The sequence below is a fragment of the Eubalaena glacialis genome, chromosome 2 (genome assembly GCF_028564815.1).
Source record: "Eubalaena glacialis isolate mEubGla1 chromosome 2, mEubGla1.1.hap2.+ XY, whole genome shotgun sequence".
Lineage (NCBI taxonomy): Eukaryota > Metazoa > Chordata > Mammalia > Artiodactyla > Balaenidae > Eubalaena > Eubalaena glacialis.
This window is the reverse complement of record NC_083717.1, coordinates 67,795,738-67,815,691: the sequence shown is the minus strand read 5'-3', so window position 1 is coordinate 67,815,691 and position 19,954 is coordinate 67,795,738.

Sequence of the window (19,954 nt, the reverse complement as noted above, 5' to 3'; positions counted from 1 at the left end):
TGCATGGAATATCTTTTTCCATCCCCTCACTTTCAGTCTGTATGTGTCCCTAGGTCTGAAGCGGGTCTCTTGTAGACAGCATATATATGGGTCTTGTTTTTGTATCCATTCAGCAAGCCTGTGTCTTTTGCTTGGAGCATTTAATCCATTCACGTTTAAGGTAATTACCGATATGTATGTTCTTATTACCATTTTCTTAATTGTTTTGGGTTTGTTTTTGTAGGTCCTTTTCTTCTCTTGTGTTTCCCACTTAGAGAAGTTCCTTTAGCATTTGTTGTAGAGCTGGTTTGGTGGTGCTGAATTCTCTTAGCTTTTGCTTGTCTGTAAAGCTTTTGATTTCTCCATCAAATCTGAATGAGATCCTTGCCGGGTAGAGTAATCTTGGTTGTAGGTTCTTCCCTTTCATCACTTTAAGTATATCATGCCACTCCCTGCTGGCTTATAGAGTTTCTGCTGAGAAATCAGCTGTTAACCTTATGGGAGTTCCCTTGTATGTTACTTGTCGTTTTTCCCTTGCTGCTTTCAATAATTTTTCTTTGTCTTTAATTTTTGCCAATTTGATTACTATGTGTCTCGACGTGTTTCTCCTTGGGTTTATCCTGTATGGGACTCTCTGCACTTCCTGGACTTGGGTGACTACTTCCTTTCTCATGTTAGGGAAATTTTCAACTATAATCTCTTCAAATATTTTCTCGAGTCCTTTCTCTCTCTCTTCTCCTTCTGGGACCCCTATAATGAGAATGTTGTTGTGTCTAATGTTGTCCCAGAGGTCTCTTAGGCTCTCTTCATTTCTTTTCATTCTTTTTTCTTTATTCTGTTCTGCAGCAGTGAATTACACCATTCTGTCTTCCAGGTCACTTATGCGTTCTTCTGCCTCAGTTATTCTGCTATTGATTCCTTCTAGTGTATTTTTCATTTCAGTTATTGTATTGTTCATCTCTGTTTGTTTGTTCTTTAATTCTTCTAGGTCTTTGTTAAACATTTCTTGCATCTTCTCGATCTTTGCCTCCATTCTTTTTCCGAGGTCCTGGATCATCTTCACTATCATTATTCTGAATTCTTTTTCTGGAAGATTGCCTATCTCCATTTCATTTAGTTGTTTTTCTGGGGTTTTATCTTGTTCCTTCATCTGGTACATAGCCCTCTGCCTTTTCACCTTGTCTATCTTTCTGTGAATGTGGTTTTTGTTCCACAGGCTGCAGGATTGTAGTTCTTCTTGCTTCTGCTGTCTGCCCTCTGGTCAGAAAAAATATTTTTAATTGAAGCACTAAGCTGGCATTAAAATAAGGAATCACAAATGAGATGAAACCAGAACTCACTGGATGTAAATTGGTGCCAAAGCTCTCTTTTGAATTGTGGACTTCTGTCAAAATTTGGGGATCTTCAGCTTCTGTTTCATGGTTTTACAGAAGCAGGGAATAGAACAGAAAGCCTAGGGGTCACCCGATATAATGGGAGATCTCTTTGCATAAAGCTAGGACATCCCTAAAAAACTTTACCTTCAGTGTAAATGAATAAGAAGTGAACTCTGCAAAGAGGGTTGAGCATGGAAAGTAGCCTTTAAAAAAAAAATCTTGATTGTGGATAAAGAGGAAAAAACTCTAAAAATTCAAAATTATAAAGTGAACTTTAAGTGACTTTGCCACCCAAATTCATACTCAGCATGGTTCAAAAACCTCAAATGGAGAATTTAATTTTAAGTGGTCTTACATTGGAAGGAGCAAATATAAATACGCTCTGGAGGAACTCTTTAAACTCAGCCCTCAAAGAATTCCCACAAATAAACTTCCAAGGAAAATGAGCAACTCTCTTCCAAGGAAAATGAGCAACTTTTGCCTCAGTAAAGACAAAATAAAACAAGACATACAAGGAAATAAGGTACCAAAATGTAGGGTCAGCAGAAAAAACACACAGCAGGGACAGATCTATAAAGACTTCATATTCTGGAATTAGCAGACAGAAAAACTAGGTTTAATACATTTGAAGAAATTTTAAAGTATTATAAATATGAGCAAGAAACAAACAGGTCTGAAACAGAATCAAGTAGATTGAGAACTGAAAAATGTAAAAACTGAAACTACAAACCCAAGTGAATTGGTTAATGGGCAGATTAGACTCTGAAGAGAGAATTTGTAAATTGGAAAATAGTTTCAAAGAACAGCCAAGTGTTCTAGTCTAGTAACACAAAGAGCTATAAAACGTGAAAGAGAGGGAGGTGTCAAGAGACATGGAAGACAGAGTGAGAAGTTTTTTCTTTTAATTTTCTTTTATTTTTATATAGCAGGTTCTTATTAGTTATCTGTTTTATCCATATTAGTGTATATATGTCAATCCCATCTCCCAATTCATCACACCACCACCACCCCCCTGGCTTTCCCCCCTTGGTGTCCACATGTTTGTTCTTTGCATCTGTGTCTCTATTTCTGCCTTGCAAACCAGTTCGTCTGTACCATTTTTCTAGATTCCACATATATGTGTTAATAGACGATATTTGTTTTTCTCTTTATGACTTACTTCAGAGTGACACATTTTAATATATTTTGAATTTATTTACAGAAAGAGGTAATAGAGAAAATGGGGAAGAGATAAAGTTTGAAGAGATAAATACTAATAATTTTACAGAATTGTTGAAAGCTTCTATTCTTTATATCCAGAAAACCTAATGAATTCCAAAAAGAATAAACACACACACACACACATGCACACCCCACCTAGACATATAGTAACTATTGCAAAAGCAGCCAGAGAGGAAAAGACAGTTTGGCAGCTGACGTTTTAACAGAAAAAAAAAAAAAAAGGTTGAGAGAAAATAACTACCAATGTAGAATTCTATACATAGTGAAACTATCCTTCAAGAATTAGGGTAAAGTTAGACATTTCTTTACAAACAAAAACTAAGTTTATTACCAAAGATCTTCACTAAAGGAAATTATAAGGTATGTACTCCAGATGGAAAAAAATAGTTCTAGATGGAAGGTTTAAGATTGAAGAAGGAATGATGGGTAAAGATATGTGTAAATATGTAGGCAAATAGAAAATAACTGTCTGCTTAAAATATGAATAATATGGACTGCATAAAATGTCAATAATATGGAGAAGAAACAAGATAAAAATAGAATACTGAACAATAATAGCAAATGAATTGGAAAGAGGTAACTGGAGTTAAAGAATTCTAAGGCATTTATATTATCTGGTAGGAAGGCAGAAAACATCTTTAGCAAGTACTAAGTTCAATATGCATATACAGATAACTTCCACAATCACTCAACAAATAGACAAAGAACATACAGCTTCTAAAAAAGTAAAGGGGAAAAGGAAAAAACTCTCAATGTGAAAGAAAGCAAGAAAGCAGTGGGGAAAAGAGACAAAAAAGCAGGAAAAAGAAATAGTACACAATAAGATATTAGGAGTAAATCTAAATATTTCAGTAAACACAATAAATGTAATTAGACAAAACTCAAAAGAAAAAAACTGTCAGACTAGATTAAAAAGGAATATGGCAATCATATGCTGTTTACCACAGGTGTATTTATAACAAAGAATAAAGAAGATCAAAAGTCTCAGCATGGAAAAAGATACGCTAGACAAATACTAACAAACTAAACCTGAAATGTTTGTGTTAATCAAAGACAAAAAAGAACTTTAAGATCAAAAGTAATTGTAGAGTTAAAGAGGTACAGTATATAATGATAGAAAAAAACTACCAAGTAAATATGAAATTCTACATTTGTATGCATATAACATATCCTCAAAACATATAAAGCAGAAATTCATAGAGCTACAGTGAAAAATAGACAAATACACCCTGTAGTGAAAGATTTTAAAAACACTTCTAGTAAACACTTCCTCTAATAAAATTTTTTAAAAATCAGTAAGCACAGTATACAAATTTTGATCTAATGGGCATATATAGAACATTGTAACCAACGATTAAAGAATACATATATGGGAAACATTTATGAAATGTTCAAGCATATATGGGAAGCATATATGGGAAACATATATGGGAAACATTTATGAAAATTGACCATATATCAGGTTACAAAACTCATCTCCAAAAGTTTCAAAGAACTGGTATCATACAGGTCATACTCTCTAAACACAATGCAATGGAGTTAGAAAAAAACCCAAAAGATTATTAGAAGAAAACCCATGTATTAAAAAAATTAAATATATCATGCTACTAAACAATTCATGGGTCAACAAAGAAATCACAATGGAAATAAAATACTTATAACTGAACAATAGTGAAACTATTATGTATAAAAACTTGTAGGGACTTTTTCCTACAAAGTTGATTTATAATTTCTAGCTCTAAATTAGTTCCTTAGAAAAGAGAAAAGACTAAAATTTAATATACTTTTCTAACACAATTATTAAAGAGCTCAGCAGAATAATGCCAAAGAGAGCAGATAGAAAGAATAAAGGTAAAGGCAGAAATTAATGTAATAGAAAATAAATTACAATGTGAAAAAAAACCCCCAAAACTTGTTCTTTGAAAAGATTAGTAAACTGATAACTCCCTAGCAAGACTGATCAAGAAAAAAAGAGAGAAAACATAAATTCCAACATCAGAAATGAAAATCTAGACACCACTATAGATCTTAAAATATAAGAAGATATTATGGACAACTTTATTCAAATCAATTAGAAAGTTCAGAGGATAATTTGCAGCAACATGGATGGACCTAGAGATTATCATACTAAGCGAAGTAACTCAGAAAGACAAATACTATATGATATCACTTATATGTGGAACCTAAAATATGGCACAAATGAACATAGTTATGAAAGAGAAACAGACTCACAGACATAGAGAACAGACTTGTGGTTGCCAAGGGGGAGGGGGGTGGGGGAGGGAAGGATTGGGAGTTTGGGATTAGCAGATGCAATCAGTATATATAGGATGGATAAACAGCAAGGTCCTACTCTGTAGCACAGGGAACTATATTCAATATTCTGTGGTAAACCATAATGGAAAAGAATATATATATATGTACAACTGAGTCACTTTGTTGTGCAGCAGAAATTAACACAACATTGTAAATTAACTGTACTTCAATAAAATTTTAAAAAAAAGAAAAAAGGAAAATTTAAGGGACAAAGTTCTTTGAAAAATATAATTTATCAAAACTGATGTAAATAGAAAATCTGAATAGTCTGTTACCTATTAAAGAAATTTAATTGGTTATTAAAAACTTCCCTAGAAAGAAAACTCTCGGAATAAATGGATTTACAGCTGAATTCTTCTGAACATTTAGGGAAGAAATAATACCAATCTTTCACAAATTTTCCAGAGAAAATCAGAATAAGGAACACTTCCTAACTCTTTTTATAAGGCCAGTATCACCTTGATATTACAACCTGAAAAGGATTGCAAGAAATGAAAGGTAAAAATCAACATCTCCCATGAACATAGTTGCAAAAATCATTATCAATAGATTTTATCAAGTTTATCAATAAAATCTGGCAACATATAAAAAAGGACAATATATTATGATATTTGGGATTTATTCTAGGAATGCAAGATTGGGTTAATGTTAGAAAATCAATTGATATAATTCACAATATTAACAAAAGAGGGAAAAATCATATGATCATCTTGATAGATTCAGAAAATGCGTTTGACAAAATTCAACATTCATTTAAAATAAAAATCTCATATCAAACTATAAACAGAAGGGAACATAATTAAACTGTTAAGGAGTATCTACAAAAAAAAATCTCCAGCAAACATCATGCTTAAATGTTGCTATTATAGAATTGTTTAATAAGCTGTTATTACTGACATTATATTATCAATATAACATTTTGAAAACTTTCTGCCTGAGATTACAAACAAGACAAGGATGCCTGCTATCACGTCTCTTCAACATTGTACTGGAGGTTCTACCAAGTGCAATGAGGCAAGAAAAAGAAATGAAAGGCATAAGGATTGGAAAGGAAGAAATAAAACTTTCTTTATTCACAAATGACATGAATGTGTGCCTAGAAAATCCAAAAATAACCTATAGACAACCTGCTAGAATTAATAAGTGAATTTAGCTATGTCATTGTATACAAAGTTAATAGTAAAAATCTATTTTATTTTTATGTACCAGAAAAAAGTAGGAAATGGAATTTTTTTTTTTTAGAAAATGGAATTTTAAAAGACAATTTACAATAGTAAACTGTAAGAAATATCAGTACCTAGGAATAAATCTCACAATATATGTGCAAGGTTTCTATGGTGAAAAGTATAAAATAATACTGAGAAAAATGTTAAAGTCCAAAAAAGAGGGACGAATATACCATGTTCATGGATTGAAAGATTTAATATTACAAAAATGTCAATTTCCCCAAATTAATCTACAAATTCATCATAATGTGTCAAAATCTGTATGCATGTATGTGTGTGTGCATTTGTGTATTTGGTGAACATAGACAAGTTGATTCTAAAATTCATACAGAAGTGCAAAAAATCTAAAATATTTAAAATAATATCAAGAAAAACTAAGCTGGAAGACTTTCACTACCAGGTAACAAGACCAATCAAAAAGCCATAGTGGTTAAAACAGCGTGGTAGATACACAAGCAGATAAATGGGACAGATTAGAGAGTCTATTAACTGATCCACAAATATTCTGCACCTGATTTATGATAAAGGCAACACTATAACATAGTATAAGAACAGACCATTTTTTTCAATAAATGGTGTTAGGTTGATTGGTTATCCCCATGTAAAAAATTGTATTTGCTCCACTAGCTCACACACACAAATCAAATCCAGAAGGATTACAAATCTAAATGTGAAAAGCAAAAAAGTGAAGAAGAAGAAGAAGAAAACATTAGAGAACACTTTCATGACCCTGGAGTAGGCAATGGTCTCTTAAATAGTACACAAACAGCACTAACTATAAAGGAAAAAATGATAAATCAAACCATGTTAACATTAGAACTTTTGTTCATCCAAAGGTACCATCAGGAGAGTGAAAATGAAATCCACAAAGTGAGTTAGCCCACAAAGTACTCATACCCAGAATATAGACAAAACTCCTATAAATCATTAAGATAAAGACAAAAATCTCAATTAATAAATGGACAAAATACTTGGTGACCAGACACTTTAGAAAGAGGAATCCAAATCACCAATAAATATATGAAAACCTGCTCAACTTCATTAGTCATCAGAGAAATGCAAATTAAAACTATAATGAGAATAAATTTGGACCCCTACTTCACCCATACACAAAAATGAACTCAAAATAAATCACAGATCTAAGTGTAAGTTAAAACTATAAAATTCTTAGAAGAAAGCATGGGCATAAATCTTCATGACCTGAGTCAAAAAATGATTTCTTAGAGGTGATAAAAGAGAAGACTAAATTGTGCTTTACCAAGATTAAAATCTTTGTGTTTCAAAGGACACCATCAAGAAGGTAAAAGATAATTCTCAGAATGGGAGTAAATTTTTGCAAATCATAAATCTAATAAAGGACTTGTATCCAGAATATATAAAGAACTCACAACTCATTAATAATAATAGAGACAAATAGCCCAATTAAAAGTGAGCAAAGGATTTAAACAGACATTTCTCCAAAGAAGATATATAAATGGCCAATAAGCACAGGAAAAATGTTCAACATCATTAGTCATTTGGGAAATGCAAATTGAAATCACAATGAGATACAACTTCACACACACCGGAATAATAATTTTAAAAATTAAAAAAATAAAAATAGACAATAAAAAGTACTGGGACTCTCCAACACTGCTGGTGGGAACGTAAAATGAAAATGAAACAGCACCCATGCAAAAATGTCTGGCAGTTCCCAAGTAGTTAACATATGATTCAGCAATTTTACTCCTAGATATCTATCCAAGAGAAATGAAAACATATATCCACACAAAACTTGTACATGGATGTTCATAGCAGCATTATTTATAACAGCCAAAAAGTGGGGGAAAAATCCCACATGTTCATCAACTGATAAATGGATAAATTAAACTTAGTATATCCATACAATGGACTGTTACTTGGCAACAAAAAGGAATACAGTACTGACATATACTACAGCATGGATGAACACTGGAAACATTATGCTAAGTGAAAGAAGCTAGTCGTAATTGACTACATATTTTCGGATTCCACTTATATGGAATGTCCAGAATAAGCAGATTTTTAGGGGAAAAAGTAGATTAGTACTGCCTAGGACTGAGGTGGGAGGGACAGGAAGTGGAGGGAGATTAGAGAGTAATTGGTAAAGGGCACAAAATTTCTTTTGGGGATGATGAAAATGTTCTGAAATTAGATTATGGTGATAGGTGCAAAACGCTAAAAAACAGACTAAAAACCATTGAATTGTACACTTGAAATAGATGACTTTATTTATTTTTTTTAAGTGAAAGCAAGTTTATTTAGAGAGACACACATTCCATAGGCAGAATGCAAAATGCCGTCTGTCTCAGAAGGCAAGAGCAGCCGCTAAATGAACTTTATTGTATGTCAATTATATCTCTAAAAAGTCATTCAAAACAAACATACAGTGAGATACAACTTCACTCCTACCAGAATTTTAAAATGAGAAAAGACAAAATATCAATTAGTGGCAAGGGCGGGGACTATCCGGAACCCTCTTACATTGCTGGTGGGAATGTAGGTTGGTAAAATCACTTTGGAAAATTGTTAGGCAGAATCTCCTAAAGTTGAACGTACAGCTACTCTATGATTTGGCAATTCCACTCCAGAATACATTTCCAAAAGACACGTATCAGAATGTTATTAACCACACCATTCATAGTAGGCCCAAACTAGAAACTACGGGATGCTCATGAACAGGAGAATGGATAAATGAATTGTGGTATATTCACACAATGCTGCAATGAGAATGAGTGAGCTACAATTACACATAACAATGTGAATACATCGCATAAGTATAATGCTGAGTGAAGAAGCCAGACCTCAAAGAGTAAACCCTATATGATTTCATTTAAATGAATTTCAAAAACAGGTGACATAGACTGGTATCTAGATGGGTTAGAAAGAGTTGGGTCAGTGCTTATCCCTAGAGGGTAGTGACTGACAGGGGGCACAAGGGGATTTTGAGGCTGCTATTAACGTTCTACTTCTTGATCTTCATTAGATGGGTGTGTTCAGTTTGTGACAATCCAGTGGATTATTAACTTAAGATATATGTACTTTTCTAATGTATATTATACAGCAATAAAAAAGTTATAAAAAATACCAAATACAAAACAGCAAAAAATGTAAAGAATTTAGGAATAAATTTAACAGAGATGGGTTAGCCTTTTATGGATAGATCATAAAACTTAACTGAAAGACATTAACAAAGACCTAAACAAATGGAAAGATAGACCACGTTCTTGGATAGGAAGACCAATATCATCATGATGTCAGTTCTCCCAAAGTAGGTATGTAAATTCAATATAATTCCAATGAAAATCCCAACAGTATTTTTAAAAAGACTTTTAAAAAAAATTTTAACAAGCTGATTCTCAAATTTATACCAAAGAGCAAAAAAGTCAAGAATAGCTAAGACACTCTGATTTTAAAAACCTCAACAAACCAGATGGTGGACTCATCATGCCAGATATCAGGGTTTATCATAGCAATATGATAAACACAGTGTGATATTAGCATAGGGATGAAATAGAATAGAGAGCTCAGAAATCAAGTCTCACATATGTACATGCTTGATTTATGACAGACCAGATATTGCAGAGCTGCAGTACTAGGACAATTGGTTATCCATATGGAAAAAAATGAAATTAGTTTCCTACCTTACACAGTACAAAAAGAAATCAATTCCAGATGGAATAAAGGCTTAAATATAAAAGGAAAAACTATAAAAAGATTAGAAGATAATATAGGAGAATATCTTTATGACCTCAGAGTAGGGAAAGATTTCCTGAATAAGATAAAATAAGTGCAAACCATAAAGGCAAAGATTGATAAATTTAACTGCATTAAAATTAAGAAGTTTTAGTTCCTTTGCCTATTTAAAATTAGGTTATTTGTTTTTTTATTATTGAATCGTGATAGTTCTTTATATATTCTAGATACAAGTTCTTTGTCAAACATATGATTTGTGCAAATTTTCTCCCACGTTCGCTTTCTTGATGGTGTTCTATGAAGCACAGAAAGTTTTAATTTTGATTATGTTCAGTTTATCTATTTTTTCCTTTGTCATCTGTACTTTTGGTGTCATATCTAAGAAATCATTTTTAATCCAAGGCTATGAAGATCTATACACATCCTCTGAGAGTTTTACAGTTTTAGCTCTTATGTTTAGGTCTTTGATCCATTTTGAGTTAATTTTTGCATATGGTGTGATGCAGGAGACAAACTTCATTCTTTTGCATGTGGAAATTTATTATTTAAAAATACATATTGCCCAATTTAAAAAATAAGCACAGGATTTGAATAGACATTTCTCCAAAGAAAATACACGAATGGCCAATAAGTACTTGAAAAGATGCTCAACATCATTAGTCATTAGGGAAATGCAAATCAAAACCACAGTAAGATACCACTTCACACCCACTAGGATGGCTATGATCAAAAACACAGACTATAACAAGTGGTAGAGAGGATGTAGAGAAATCAGAACATATATTGATACATTGTTGGTGGTAAAATGGTGCAGACACTTTGAAAAACAGTTTGGCAGTTCCTCAAATGAATAAACATAGAGTTACCCTATGACCCCCAAATTTCACTCCTAGGTACATACCCAACAGAATTGAAAATATGTTCACACAAAAAATTGCACATGATAAACTGTCGGGTGACGGATGGAAACTAAATTTTTGTGAGCATGCTGTAGTGTATGCAGAAGTAGAAATATAATTTTGACCACATGAAACTTATACAATGTTACAAACCAATGTTACCTCAAAAAAATAAATTAAACAAATTTGGGGCTTCCCTGGTGGCGCAGTGGTTGAGAATCTGCCTGCCAATGCAGGGGACACGGGTTTGAGCCCTGGTCCGGGAAGATCCCACATGCCGCGGAGCAACTAGGCCCGTGAGCCACAACTACTGAGCCTGCGCGTCTGGAGCCTGTGCTCCGCAACAAGAGAGGCCACGATAGTGAGAGGCCCGCGCACCGCGATGAAGAGTGGCCCCCGCTTGCCGCAACTAGAGAAAGCCCTTGCACAGAAATGAAGACCCAACACATCCAAAAATAAAAATAAAATAAATAAATTAATTAATTTTAAAAAATTTGTACATGAATGTTCATAGCAGCATTATTGTAACAGCTATAGAGTGAAAACAACACAGATATCTGTCACTTCCTGATGGACAGAAAAACAAAATGTTGTACATCTACACAACGGAATGTTATTGGGCCTTGAAAAGGAATGAAGAACTGATACGTGCTACAACGTGGCTGAGCCTTGAACACATTATGCTTAGTGAAAGAAGCCAGTCACAAAATATTCCATATTGTATGATCCATTTATGTAAAATGTCCAGAAGAGGCAAATCTATAGAGATGGAAAGTAGATTAATGGTTCTAGGGATTATGGGGAGAGAGGAATGGGAGTGACTGCTAAGGGGTACGGAATTTCTTTTGGAGGTGATAAAAATGTTCTTCAATTAGATTGTGGTTGCACAACAGTGTAAGTATACTAAAAACTACTGAGTTGTTAACTCTGAAAGGGCAAAATTTATGGTATGTGAATTATATCTCAATAATAATAATAAATATATATTAGGTGGGTAAACTGTTTTCATAATTAAAGACTTATTAACCCCAAATCAAGACATGGTTACCTCTAGTGTGTGTATTAGGGGGAGGGGGTTATTACTACATGGAGTGGGGGCGGGCAGTTCTAATGTACTGATAATGTTTCATTTCTTAATGGGGATGATGTGTACATGATGTTCCTTTTTATGATTCTATAAACTATACACACATCTCTTGTGCACTTCTGTATATGTGATATATGTTACAATAAATAAAAATAATAAAGTGAGGGAGTTGGGTTAGATGATCTCTGAGGGTCCTCTTTGCCCAGATGGCCTCCAGCTCTGGGGAAGTGATAGAGGAGTAGAGGCAGTTCTTAAACATAGATGTGATAGCGCTCCAGAACAGGGGAGCGGTCATGAGCCTGTCCTGGTGTGGACACTTAAGTGGAGAGGAGGTTTCCCAGGCTGACCCTGAGCGTGGTCTCTGGGGATCTCAGGTTAGCCATCTCCCAGAAGGCCTCAAGGGGACACTCATTACACTGACTCTCAGCCAGGAACACCAGACATCTGCAGCTGTCAGCCCCATCCTCCATCCAAGGGGGCAGGGGAAGGGCAGGTCCTCTTGAACAAAGCACATGAATCCCGTGGATAAACCTAAATACTACATTGTTAATTTGCGAGTAGAACTCAGTACTCCTGTCAGTGTGCCCACATTTTCTTCCTGAAGGGGGGCTAAGTGGGGGCCCTCATCTCCAGCAGGAAGTGGCTCAGGGCACTCACAGTGAGGACAGGGGGACCATCCCTCTCACACCTGGATGGCCTTGCCAGTGAGGCTGGAATCTTCACAGTCTATTGATACAATTTCCTGCATCTCTCATCTCAACAGTGGTGACCTGTCCTATACTCAGTCAATGAATATTCATCAAGTGCTACTCTGACCCAGATCCCATGGTAGGTACTGGGGATACAGCATTGAGCAGAAGAGAGCTTACAGCCTAACAAGGAGGCAGGACATATTTACTAATAACCACACAGCTAAAAATAAAATTACAAATTGAGATAAATGCAATGGAAACTCATCAGTTCTGCTCACCAGTGAATCCTAGACGCTAGAGAAGCATCTGGCACAGGTGTGTTTGATGAATAAATGAATGACTAGAGATTGAACGAAATGAATTTATGTAAATAAAAATGCTTCCAGTCCATGGCCCAGGGCTTCCTCTGCCTGTATTTCCAGGCACTACCCAGTGGTGGCCTGGGCACACCACCAGTCTCTCTCTTCTGTGATTGGCCAACCCCTCCCCATGTGACCTACACATTCTCTCTTTAGACCTTTCCATCAGGATGCAGCTCAGTCTTGCTGACATGGGACCAGTCTGTCTCTGAAGGTAACTTTGCTTACTACTGCCCTGATCTAAGTTATTGGCAAGCAGGTCCCTGAGGTTGCCAGCACTGACAGCGCTTACGTGGCTATCACGGAGCAGCCAGGGGTGGTCATTAGAGTAGCATGAGGGTGAGATGCTGATTACCTCCCATCCGGGGGAAATGCTCAGGGAACTGGGAGATGCCACTTCCTCTACGTAGCAGGCATGAGCTTGTTCCCGGTGCTGTCCAGACTTGCCAGGCAGAGCAATGATTGGGGCCTTGGGGGCAGTGAGGAGCTGTCAGTCTACAGACAAGACAGACGGAGCAAGGTCCTTGAAAGTGCTCAGTGGTGATGAGAGAGTAGAAGGGTGCTGCTGAGAGTCAAGGAAGGAGGAGAAAAAAGGAGGGAATTCCACAGGCAGCTGACCCGAGAGATTTACAGCATGGAATGGGAGGAGCCCACTTGCTCTGCTACTGCAAAAAGAGACCCTGGTCTTCTGAGAATGTGGAAACTGACTAGCGGATGGGCCAGGCTGACTTAAGTCTGCCTGTTTCCCAGAAGCAGAGTCCTTCTCCAGAAGGCAAGGTAAGGATGGTCTTTTTTTGAGAGCCAATTCTGCCTAATTCTCTAGGAACCAGGGAGACTGAAAAGAGCACATACTTGCCTCGTCTTCCCTTGAGAGGTCACAGTCTAGAGGGTCAGTCAGGGAAATGGACACCAATGGGATAGGGTGTAAGAAGCTGCCAGGGTGGGTGGTAGAGACTGAAGGAGCTGCAGGCCCTGTCCCCAGAGGCAGTGAAGCCAGATGGTTAGAGCAAAGCCCCTGACTCACACAGCCGGCCCTGGGCTTGCGTCCCAGCTCTGTCACTGACAAACTGTGTGACCTTGGGCAACTTACTTAAACTCTCCAGATCTCCTGTATCCTCCTCCCCTTCAAAATGGGGATAAAAATAGTAGCCACTGGGGAGTGATAACGCACCTAGGATTTATGTGAGGTGATCTCTTAGCATAGCACTTGGCATGTTTGAAACCTCAATAAGTGTTAGTTACTGTAATAATAATTATTATTATATATTATCATTATTATTGTTACTATAATAATAATAATTACCATTGTTATTACTATCCTGGTTCAGAGAAGAGAGAGAGGGCTAGAGAACCTGAGATAAGCTTCACAGAGCAGGCAGAACATCTCCCTTAAAGGAAGAGTAAAAATTGGATACACAGAAAGGATGGCATCAGTGGGGGAAACTGAGGCAGGGAATAGGGAGGAGTGGGTGGAGGTGGTAGCTGGCAGACAGGATAGAGCGCAAAGATGGAGCTGGGGAGTCTTGAGGGTTGAAGAAAGATAGTTGATGGGACCTGGTGGGGCTAAGCATGGGCCTTGAACTTCCATCTACAGAGCCCTCAGCACCTTCGCAGAGGCAAGGACCCCTGTGACCTGCTGAAGGACTCCTTGAAAGTGTCACCCCTCCCTTCCTGAGATCACCCAGTCACATGCGGTGAATTCATGAGGCAGCTGCTATTTTGGAAAGATCATCACTGGAGAATAGGGAAGACTCCCAGCTCTGCCTCTAGCTGGCCAAGGATGATGCTGTGCTGGTCCTCCCTTCTTGGGACCTCAGTTTCCTTATGTATAAAATGGGGGTGGGGGAAATACCTGATCTCTAAAGTTCCTGCTACTTGCTGATCTCTATCAAAAAAAAAAAAAAAAATCCAACTCTAACCATGCTACTCTTGTTTCACAGATCTGGGGGGACAAACCTCCAGATATTTTATTTAGTTGGAGTTCATGGAGAGGTTGCTATGAGCTGACCCTAATAGTCTCGCTTACTTTTACGTCTGAAAATTAACACGACAACTGTTGTCTCTGGTTCTGAATTTCAGGACTAATATTTTTTTTAAAACCTCTTTAAATGCAAATTGGCTCCAGACTAACCCACAGGCACCTGTGGGGGTGGGGGATGGAGGAAACCTTTGTCTTGGGGTCGGTGGACGTGGCTGGAACGCTGGCTCAGCCGCTCACCATCCACTTTATCTTAGTCAGATACTTAACCTCAACGAGTCTCTGCTTTCTCTAAAATAGGGTTAAGGGTCTTTTTCTCATGAGGTGAAGGGCAGTTGGGATGTCATTATATTCTTATCTTGTTTTTCTTCCATGTGTTGAACTTTGGCCATCACAACAGTCTTGTGAACCAAAACAGACACTATTGTCTCCGTTTTCTGGTTGGGAAACTGAGGCTCAGAAAGGGGGAGTGAATTTTCCAAAGCCACACAGCAAGGGCAGAGCTAGGATTAGAGAGCCACTTCCTATCTCCTTTGTACCATGATGGCACCTACACAGACCTGCATTTTTCATGACTACCGTGAAGGAGACTTAGAATTCACCACCCTTGTCTCGTGGAACCAGGTGAGGTTAGGATAATCTTGCAGTGGGTTGCAGATGCAGTGTTCTCTGACATCTGTGCTGCTGGGGCAACCCTGGCAGGGCCTTCATGGGAGCAGCTCTCCAGCCTGGACCGGGAGTGAGACCCCCCTCCTCCAATCGATGACCATGGCCCAGTAAGGCGAGGCAGGGCCATGTGGCTGTCAACCACAACTACCAGCAGGCCCCTGATTCCAGTAGCTGTCCCAGAAGCTGCAACCCAGGCCTGTAATTTCCAGACTGGGCCTGGACCAAGAGCAACCCCATTGCTGAATCAGTCACTCGATCAGTCCTATCTTATTATTTCTTGGCTCCCTGGCCAAGCAGCTTCGCCTCCAGGAAGTGGCACACAGGAGCCTGCCTTCTTCTTGGCATGCCTGGGGCACTGGCCAGCTTCATTCTGGCCTCCTCACTGTCTCTGCCTTGCTCCCCAGAGCTCTCTTGCCTGGAGGAACCCATGCCCCTCACTCCTTGCCCCTCACCCCCAACATCCCTCCAGCCTCCTCCATCAATTGCAAACCTTCCTGGCTCCATCTCACCGGCTGAATCATGTATTTCTTCTCCCCAGAGGGCCCCAGCTGGTGTTCCTGCCAGACAATCTGACAATCTGTGCAGATAACTGTAGGGCACTTTCCCACAAAAAATGGGAAAATGGCCCAGAAATTAGAGAACTTGCCTCCCTTCTTCACCCTCCACCACTCCCCTACCACTTAGCAAAATGCCTGAGCTCAGCCAAAGAGGAAATGGTTCTTAGGAGGACAAAGCTGGGACTTCTTGCTACCTCCAAGTGTCTATTTTGTTCTCAGGTGGGCCAAAAGGCTGAGCATCCCGTCCTGGACCCCAGTGCCCTGCAGAAGAGGCTGAGGACTTGGGCCAGTGAAGTCCTGGTATTTACTCCTTAAAGACCTTGGCATCTGTCACCTTCATCTCTGGTGGTGATGGCTCTGGACCATACAGTCACCTCCCAGCAGGGCTAATTGCATGCCTGCTAGGTCTTCTCCATCTCTTTCCCACAAGGAAGCCAGGGCCTCTTTCTGAAATGTAAATATGTTACACTCCTCTGTGCCCCTTCTTTAAAGCCCATCAATGGCTCCTTACTGCTTTTAGGGAATTGTCACTGTCACATCTCCAAGGCCCTGCCTGGTCAGCCCTCTCTCAGGCCTCGTTCCACCTCCATCACTGCCCAGCTTACATCAGCCTGCCTGCAGTTCCCCAAGGCCACACTCCCTCTCGCCACAGGACCCTTGCACATGCTGTTCCTTCTGCCTAGAGTGCTCCTCTCTATCCGTTACCTGACAACACCTGTTTACCCTCAGACCTCAGTCCACGTGTCCTCAAGCCCAGCTCCTTCAGGGGACCCCCTCCATAGCACCATGGACCTCCCCATGACAGCGGAATCATGATGCAATTGTATGTTTGTCTTTGTGGTTATTTGGTTAATGTCTGTCTCTTCCACGAGAGCAGGGAGCTTATCTGCTTTTTTTCAGTCCTGTGTCCCCAGTGCCTAGTACCCTGCTGGGCACAGGGCAAGTGTCCAGTCATTATTTGTAGAGTGGGGGAAGCAAATGTTGTATCTTCCTGGTGCCAAACTCTCATGGCCCAGGAGCTTCTGATGGAGGCCACACAGGGCTCAGAGAAAAAGACATGGCAAAGTTGAGGGCTGTGGATGATTCAGTCCCTTTGTAAGCGTGGAAAGACACATATGTGCATCCTTAGAGTGTGTACGTGTGTGTGTTCACATCCAGTGTAGTTATGTGTAGGCGTAATCTCATGGCCCAAACTCCTATCAGTGCAGAAGTCCCTCTACCACATACCTGACAGAGGGTCACCAGCCTCAGACTGAACATTCTAGTGACAGGGGGGAGCAGTATTTAAAAATACAGACCTTCAGGTCAGACAGGCCTGGGTTGGAATCCCAGGTTCCATCACTGAGTAAGCCATTTGACATTTTGGACCCTTGGTTTCCTTCCTTGAAAAACAGAGATGATAATTTCTATCTAATAGGATTATGGTGAAAATTTAATGTAATACTGCATTTGACGTAGTTAACACATGCTGGGCACACAGGAGGAGCTTACACTAAAACCCATATTTGGCTCTTCTTCTCTGAGTAAACTTTGATTTTGTCCCAGGTCAGTCTTAATCAGGAACCAAGAGTTTATCATGTCCCGCAAAAGCAAATTCACTGCCCAAAGCATAAGTGAAAACCATGAAGCTCAGTGAAGATTTTGAGGAGGGCTCTATTATATGTTATACTCTACATCAGAACAATAAAAGCTTCCAAACATCCTTCTCATCAGATTTGCCCTCCACCCACCATGCTACAGTGTTATTTTTCCTCCACCCTTTCTCCATACAGCTCTTAATTACTCTGCCCAGCAGTTCAGCTCCAGCCCAAACTTGCATTCACCATGCAGGGAAGTAAAAGCTCACAGTTTCCCAGACCTGCATTCCCCAGCAGTGATTTAACACCAGTGATTACATTTGGTTATGGAGGTTGTCCCCTTGAGGTTTATCCAACTCTGAAGTCCAGCTGCTGGTCATTACTCCTCTTTCTAGCCTTATGGAATGCTTTCTCTAAGAGGAAATTGTGGTAAATAAAATATCTCTAATTTTTAAGCAAATCATGAAGCCCACTCCACTGCAGGGTGAGTCTGTGATAAAGTTCTTTCGTATGTTGAGCTGAAATCTGTCTCCTTGTAACTACTACCCGCTGGAGCAGCTCCCCTGAAGTTCATACTCTCCTTCACAGGGCAAGTCTTCAAATACATCAATTTCCTTTAGGAAACACCCCTTAGTCTACTCTGGCCTTCAGCCTTGTCAAGAATTCCACATCACGCTTTTGCATTTGTCCTTGGCTGTGTGTCTGTCTGTCCTTTCAGTTTTCATGTACGTCCTTTTCCAGTTGTGGTTCGTAGAGTGTCTGATGCCACCATATTGGCATCAACTAGCTCCCCTTAACCTCCTCTGTGTCAGGTCACATCTGACAATACTGGCTGAATTTTCATAACTCTAAGATACAGTCTCTCAACGTGAGACGTGAGAGCCACTTGCCTCTAAGTTGTCTAGAGAGATTATTAAAAACACAGATTCTGGGCTTTATCCCAGACCTACTAAAACCAAGCCTCTGGGGATAGGGCCCAGGAATAGTGTTTTAAACAAATTCCCCAGGACTTACGATGCACAGTTAAAATAGCAAACCACAGTTCTAAGGCAACCAGAGATGCACCTAGTAAAACTGGGACCCCTTGCACATTCTGTTGTGCTTACTCTCCAAGTAGATTTGTCTAAAAAAGGATGGAATTCTTGATGGGGTTGGTGGTGGGGAGGAGAGAAGTGGTTTTTTTTCTTTTCTTTTTTTTCTTTTATGAGCAGAGGCTGTTTATCATGTAATAGAATGTTCCTTTCCTGGGGCTTTAGTAACATCATTTCTGGAGCTACTAGGGTTTCTAAAAATGCCCCAGAAGCTGACGAATTGAGCTAGTTCCAAACCCACTGGCCAGTTGCTCAACCATGCTATGCATTTTTGTGTTCAGTAATATTTATTGAGTGCCTTCCTTGTGCCTGGCACTGGGGATACTTTGGTGAACAAAGCAGACACATCCTGCCCTCATAGAGCTTAATTTCTAGTGGAAAATGAATAAGACCAAAGGACAAAGAAGAAAGGAGACAACAGTAGCAGGTAAATGATGTTAGCTTTCCTTTGGGGGGAGAAAATGCAATGGGAGGTGGGGTTGAGACATAATAGATAGAGGTGACCTATGAGCAGGTCATAAAGGAGATTTCCAAGGGTACAGGAGGGATGGCAGAACTGGGAGAGTCTGAAGGTGATTAGGACTGTGCCAAGGAGAATCTGGGTCTTATGTCACACTACAGGGGGCCAAGACCTATGCAGTAGACTGGCAGCCTATAGACAGGTAGTAACTGTAGCTGGGGGGTATAGGAAGACAGAGAAAGAAGTGAATGTCAGGGTGAGGAGGTGTAAGCATGATATTTAGGAACATGAGCTATAACTCTGGGCATACAGGAAGATGAGGTTTCAATGTGGGTCCAGGCTGGGGAACCTCTGAGCAGATAATTTGTAGGTTTGGCTCATCCTTATGTTGTTTCATGTCTATTGAACATGGTGCATTGGTCCCTCTCCTGACAAACGGCACATGACAGAGTGGAGGGCCGGGCTCCAGGGCTCACCAGAGGCACAAGTGAAACATGCATTCTGAACATGTGACGGGAAAAGAGACGTCACACACACAAGCACACACAGTCACCCTCCTTCCTTTGCTACACTGAGATTGTTAGGTATGGAGTAGGGATTAGGGCTACAGAGCTGCTGGTATGGAGGTTACAGGAGGAAAGAGTATTTGCTGCTTTATGACATCTGCACTGAAGATCTATAACAATCTCATTCTGGGCAGCTCTCTGCTTCTCCTAGTCTGCAATTGAACTTTTCACAGTGAGTTAGTAATAA